Raw genomic sequence first — 6,453 nt, forward strand, 5'->3', positions numbered from 1 at the left:
TTCCAGTCCTGACCTCCTTTGGTGATGAACAGCAATGTGAAAGTGTAAGCTTTAATAAACCCTTTCCTCTGCAGCTTTCTTCTTGGTCATGATGTTTGTGCAGGAATAGAAACCCTGACTAAGACACTTGTGCACACATGATCACGTGCAGAAGCACACGCACAGAGTGCATAACTCCTTCACGCCTCACACTTGTTGGGGTTTGTTTGACTTGAGAATGTAAAGAACTTGGGACATGGGCATTCAGACATCCAGTGTTGGTATTTCTCAAGGACAGTGGGAATGCCAACAAATGCAAGAAGGAACACAGGAATGCCCGCCACCTGCCTCAGTTCCTAGGGAATAGGTAGTGATGCTCCCGCACAGAAGATGGCATTCCGAGTCCAGACAACCCTGCTGTGCTTTGTTTACTGTCAATGTGCTGCCAGCAGAGAAGCACACTTCTGTTAAACTGGAGATGCTGTTAACAAAGCAGCTGCGCTCTTCTGGGGTGTCCGGAGACAGCTACAGTGTGCTTATGTAAATAAACATAAATAAAACACAAAGTAGCTGTGCTCTTCTGGGGTGTGTCTGGAGACAGCTACAGTGTACTCATGTAAATAAAAATAAAAACACAAAACAAAAAAACAAAATAGCTGTAACAATAAAAGTGACCCTCTCACCAGGCGTGGTGGCCTTTAATCCCAGCACTCAGGAGGCAGAGGCAAGTGGATTTCTGAGTTCAAGGCCAGCCTGGTCTACAGAGTGAGTTCCAGGACAGCCAGGGCTACACAGAGAAACCCTGTCTCGAAAAACCAAAAAAAAAAAAAAAAAAAAAAAAAAAAGTGACCCTCTCTGGGAAAAACTGTACTCACTTGCTCTGGGAAGCTGCCCAGAGTTCCTCGTTTCCACTTTTAGTTCCCCCTGCATTTATCCCCACTGTCCATGGACTCCAGTGGAGTTTCCCAGAACAGATAAGAGAGAGAGAGAGAGAGAGAGAGAGGAGAGAGAACAGATAAGAGAGAGGAGAGAGAAAGACCATGACTTCAGAAGGCACAGAGGAAGGATCTGAGGCTCACCCAGCATAGCCCTCCCTGGCGTCTTCAGACCTGGCCATCCGATGTCAGTCTGGAACTGTTCTGGCACCCAGTGGGGAGTGACGTGACGTTGAGCAAACTGCTGAGGGGCCCCATGGTCTTGCTTTGGTGATCATTGGATCAGCTTTATGGATTCCCCGCCGTGCTGGCCGACATGTCTGAAGAGGATCAAGGCAGGGCAATCCTGCACTAACTGCTCTCACACAGCGGTCTATCCTAGAACAGTGATGGCAGCCTGTGCTTCTCTTGGCACACACACATCAGGCTGGATTCCCGTAGGGACGGTGGCACTGTCGCTGGAGTCTCATCCTACCCATGCCTTTTATGGAATTCTGGTAGGATTTACAGTGTCTAGTATGACAGGCAAGCGTTTGGCGACTGAGTTAAATCTCTCACTCCAGATTGATAGCTTTTTGTTTTGTTCTGTTTGGTTCAGTCCCAAAATTTGGCTTTTGAAACAGAATCTCTTAATGTAGCCCAGGCTAGCCTTTATGCCACGGTCCTGTCTCTTTGAGTGCTGGTTTTAAATGGTGGGGGTTGAACTTGAGGAAGGGGTTTCTTCACAGTAGTAAAATAGGGTTGGAGTCAAGGGGTGTGTTGCTTCCCTGGCGTCTGTGGAAGTTCTGTGACAGGGCTTCCCTGTCAGCATCTATAAACCTGTGTGGTAGTCCTAGGTATAATCCCGGCTCTCCAGAGAAGGGGCAGGAGGACCCTGCCTCAGAATCCATGAACAAGAAAAGAAAAGCGTTAAAAAGACAAGAAATCAATAAAAATGATGTCACACTGGTGTGTGTGATAGATGATCAAACAGGTTGGTACTTCAGAAGTCCCTAACTGCTTATCATTTACCAATAAGAAATGATAAATGACAGAAAGGACACCACCTTGAGGTGCGCGCGTGCGCGCGCGCGCGCGCGCACACACACACACACACACACACACACACGGCACTAGGTATAGTAGCATGTATGTGCCTCTGAGTTGGAAGATAACCTGGTCTACATGAAGAGACCTTGTCTAAAATCAGTAGTAAAACCAAAACACACACACACACACACACTGTACTGGCTAGTTTTGTGTGTCAACTTGACACAGGCTGGAGTTATCACAGAGAAAGGAGCTTCAGTTGGGGAAGTGCCTCCATGAGATCCAGCTGTGGGGCATTTTCTCAATTAGTGATCAAGTGGGGAGGGCCCCTTGTGGGTGGTACCACCTTTGGGCTGGTGCTCTTGGGTTCTGTAAGAGAGCAGGCTGAGCAAGCCAGGGGAAGCAAGCCAGTAAGGAACATCCCTCCATGGCCTCTGCATCAGCTCCTGCTTCCTGACCTGCTTGAGTTCCAGTCCTGACTTCCTTTAGTGATGAACTGCAACGTGGAAGTGTAAGCTGAATAAACCCTTTCCTCCCCAACTTGCTTCTTGGTCATGATGTTTGTGCAGGAATAGAAACCCTGACTAAGACAAATTGGTACCAGCGTAGTGGGGTATTCCTGTGACAACCTGACCATGTTTTGGGGAGGATTGTGGAAGGACTTTGGAACTTTGAGCTAGAAAAGCCATTAGAATATTAAGAGCTCGGTGGAAAGTTCTGTAGGAGCTTGGAAGACAATGTTAAGAAAAGTGCAGAAGATGGAGGCCTGGCTTGTGAAATTTCAGAGGGAAGATTAAAGACTCTTACAGTGGCCATGTTTTGATTGTGAAGATTCTGTGGTTTTGGTTAGCTGGGGCTGAAGAATCAGCTGTGAGTAACAAGATACCAGAACCACTAAAGCAAACCTTTGTGTTACTGGGACTATTGATGCTGGTTAGCTGGAGCTAAGAAATTAGCAGTGATTAAGAAGAGACCAGCATCACTGAGATGAAATCTTCTGGGAAGTGTTTTCTGAGAGCACAGAGCGTGTGTTCCAGAGATAGCCACAGTTGTATTTTGTGCTGTGGCTGGACTTGGTACTATGTAAGAGTCACCCAGATGTTTTTGAAGGCATGAAGGGGTCATGAAGAGCAGCTGAGGCTCTTGACACAGTAAGAGGCCACGGAAGGCCATTGGTGAAGGTGCAGCCTCAGTTGCAATTGATGGCCCAGGACTTGAAGTGGTCATGCATAGGAGCAGAGGCTTGTCACCCTGATGAGAGCCTATGAGAGGCTATTGGTGAAGCCTAATTACAGTGGAAGATAGCAGCATTTTGGAGATGCCAGTACCATGTGATGACCACCAAGAACAGCAGCAGCAGTGGAGTACAGGCAGCTGGAGCCTAGAAGACAAGCTGTGTGCTACAAAGGGCAGAGCTAAAGAAGTGACCCAAGCCCTTGGAGGAGCCCAGAAAATAGTGAGTTGGATCCCAGACATTGAACTATTGGAGTTTGAGTTTTGCTTTTGGTTGTGACTGTGCCCTGATATGTTTCCCTCTTGAAGGAAGAAAGTATTTTAGTGGAGCCCACAGTTGAGAGACTTTGAATTTTTAAAAGACTTTGAATTTTAAAGATATTGGATATTTTAAGGTGATTGAACTTTTAATATGTAAAGACTGTGGGACTTTTAAAGTAATTTAGATCTTGGGGATGAATAAGAAAGTAAGGGTTGAGGCTTAATAGTGATGTGTTTGTGTGTCAAGTTGACAAGGGGTCAATTGTACTGGCTGGTTTTGTGTGTCAACTTGACACAGGCTGGAGTTATCACAGAGAAAGGAGCTTCAGTTGGGGAAGTGCCTCCATGAGATCCAGCTGTGGGGCATTTTCTCAATTAGTGATCAAGTGGTGAGGGCCCCTTGTGGGTGGTCCACCTTTGGGCTGGTGCTCTTGGGTTTTATAAGAGTGCAGGCTGAGCAAGCCAGAGGAAGCAAGCCAGGAAGGAACATCCCTCCATGGCCTCTGCATCAGCTCCTGCTTCCTGACCTGCTTGAGTTCCAGTCCTGACTTCCTTTAGTGATGAACTGCAATGCAGAAGTGTAAGCTGAATAAACCCTTTCCTCCCCAACTTGCTTCTTGGTCATGATGTTTGTGCAGGAATAGAAACCCTGACTAAGACACACACACACACACACACACACACACACAGCTTCTACATCTCAAGTTCAAAAGGATAATCATCAGCCAAATGGGAAAATGAGCCAACCCATGAACATTTAAAACCTAGCAGAGAAAACACAGGTGTACACAGACAAAGACACTTAATAATCTCACTCCTCAGAAATGCATACTAGAGCAATCGCACTGGCTTTGAGAACAGATGCTAACTGTATTGAAGATGACAATAGCCGGAAGAGGATAAAGGTGTGGCAGTGCTTGGCTGACAACCTAGGCTAGAGACTTTGTTTGAGACAGGGTTTCTCAGTGAAGTCCTGGCTGTGCCTGGAACTCACTCTGTAGACCAGGCTGGCCTCAAACTCAGATCTGCCTGCCTCTGCCTCCCAAGTGCTGGGGTTAAAGGCATGTGTCACCAATGCCACTGCCTGGCGAGACTATAGACTTTTTGAACACAGATTCCTTTTTCCCCCAGCTGACTGTAAGATCCTCCCCCCAGAAGCTCAGGCGGCTGTGGTCCCAGTTACCTCGGCGTCTTGAGGACTGGACACAGACACTGCATAGCACAGTCTAAGAGCTAAGTGGTGTGGTGTGGCAGGGTAGGTGTTTCCAAGTCATTTGTTTGAGATAAGAGTCTCCTGTAGCCCAGGCTAGTCTGGAACTCTTTATAGCTCAGGTTGGCTTTAAATTCCTAATCCTCCTGACCCACTTCCTCAATGCTGAGGTTACAGGGCAGGTACCACAAGAGATAGACTTTTTTTTTTTTTTTTTTTTTTGAGACGGGGTCTCTCTGTGTAGCCCTGGCTGTCCCTGGAACTCACTCTGTAGACCAGGCTGGCCTCAAACTCAGAAATCTGCCTGCCTCTGCCTCCCAGAGTGCTGGGATTACAGGCGTGTGCCACCACCACCTGGCTGAAAATAGACTTTTTTAAAAGTCATTTTCTGTTTTAGAATTTTTTCCCATGTTTATTTTATGTATATGAGTACACTACTGCAGTCTTCAGACACACCAGCAGAAGGCATCAGATCCCATTACAGATGGTTGTGAGCCACCATGTGGTTGCTGGGAATTGAACTCTGAAGAGCAGTCAGAGCTCTTAACCATCATCTCTCCAACCTCAAAGACTTTCAATACATTCTTGCTTTGTGATACTTCCAACTTGAGAAGGGTTATAGGCCACACCCCATCGTAAATCCAGGCGCTTATATATAGCACTATCTGTATTTAATTAGGAAATATCCTGTGACTTAGTGGCTCTACCTTTGTGAATTACTCAGTAAGTCAAAAGATACAAATTGGGACATTGTTTGTAATCCCACAAGATTGGAAGCCACCTAAATGTCACCCATAGAAAATTCTTTTTAATGGTAATGTACCTGTAGCCAATGTAACAGCAAGTAGCTATTTTAAAAATAGGTGTGAATGAGGACACCTTCCTGCAGGAGATGGGTGTGGAGATTCAAGATCCCCCAACACAATCTGAAACATTTTGGCAAGGCAAAATGGTTTACTTTTGCACAAGGGTGCATTGCACATATATATGGCTAGCCGGAACTCATATCTCATATGTATATATATGGCTAGCCAGAACTCATATCTCATATGTAGAACACCAAGCTGCCCTCGAGCTTTCAAGAGATTCGCTTGCTTCTGCTTCTTGAATGCTGAGATTAAATGCCTAGACCCATTTTTCTGTTGGTTTTTTTTTTTTTATTCTGTAAACAAAGGGGCCCTGTGTCTCTGAGTGGACAGAGCCAGTTTTTCATTCTGATCTGATTGGCTTGTACAGAGCTGCACAGTTTCTGAGGAGATAAGAAATTCGAGCATATCTTTTGATTTCTGTACATGCAGACCCCCGGATCCGAATGTCTGCTCAGTGGCTCCTTTACAATTTCTCCTAAGTGCACTTTCAGTTTCCCAGATTCCTTTGCACCTACGGTTGGTCATGTGACCAGCCTGTGAGGTCCTAAAATGTTTTCCCCTCATGTTTTGTGCTAATGGCGCTGAGCTCTGGAACAACTTCAGCTGTCCAGTGTTCACGAGGAATCGCGCCCAGACCCCTGTCTGGTCGCTGGCTCTTACAGCGCGGGTGACAATATCCTGCGAGTTACCAGAGCAGGGCGAAGCTCAGACACAGCAGTCTCCTGCTGGGTGCTTCAGAACCGGGCTGGGCCTCAGCTTACAAGGGCTCCGCTCGTTTTGGGGGCTCCTCTGTCTCAAAACACTTCTCTTTGCACTGCCCAGAAGCCAAGATTCTCATCATTTCCTTAGCTTACTGCTGCGTTCACCTGGTTGAAAAGCACACAAGTGACCAGGCGTCCACGTCTCTTTCTAGCCAGTGTCCTCCTGCACCTCAAGC

Source organism: Apodemus sylvaticus, chromosome 22, assembly GCF_947179515.1.
Source record: "Apodemus sylvaticus chromosome 22, mApoSyl1.1, whole genome shotgun sequence".
NCBI lineage: Eukaryota > Metazoa > Chordata > Mammalia > Rodentia > Muridae > Apodemus > Apodemus sylvaticus.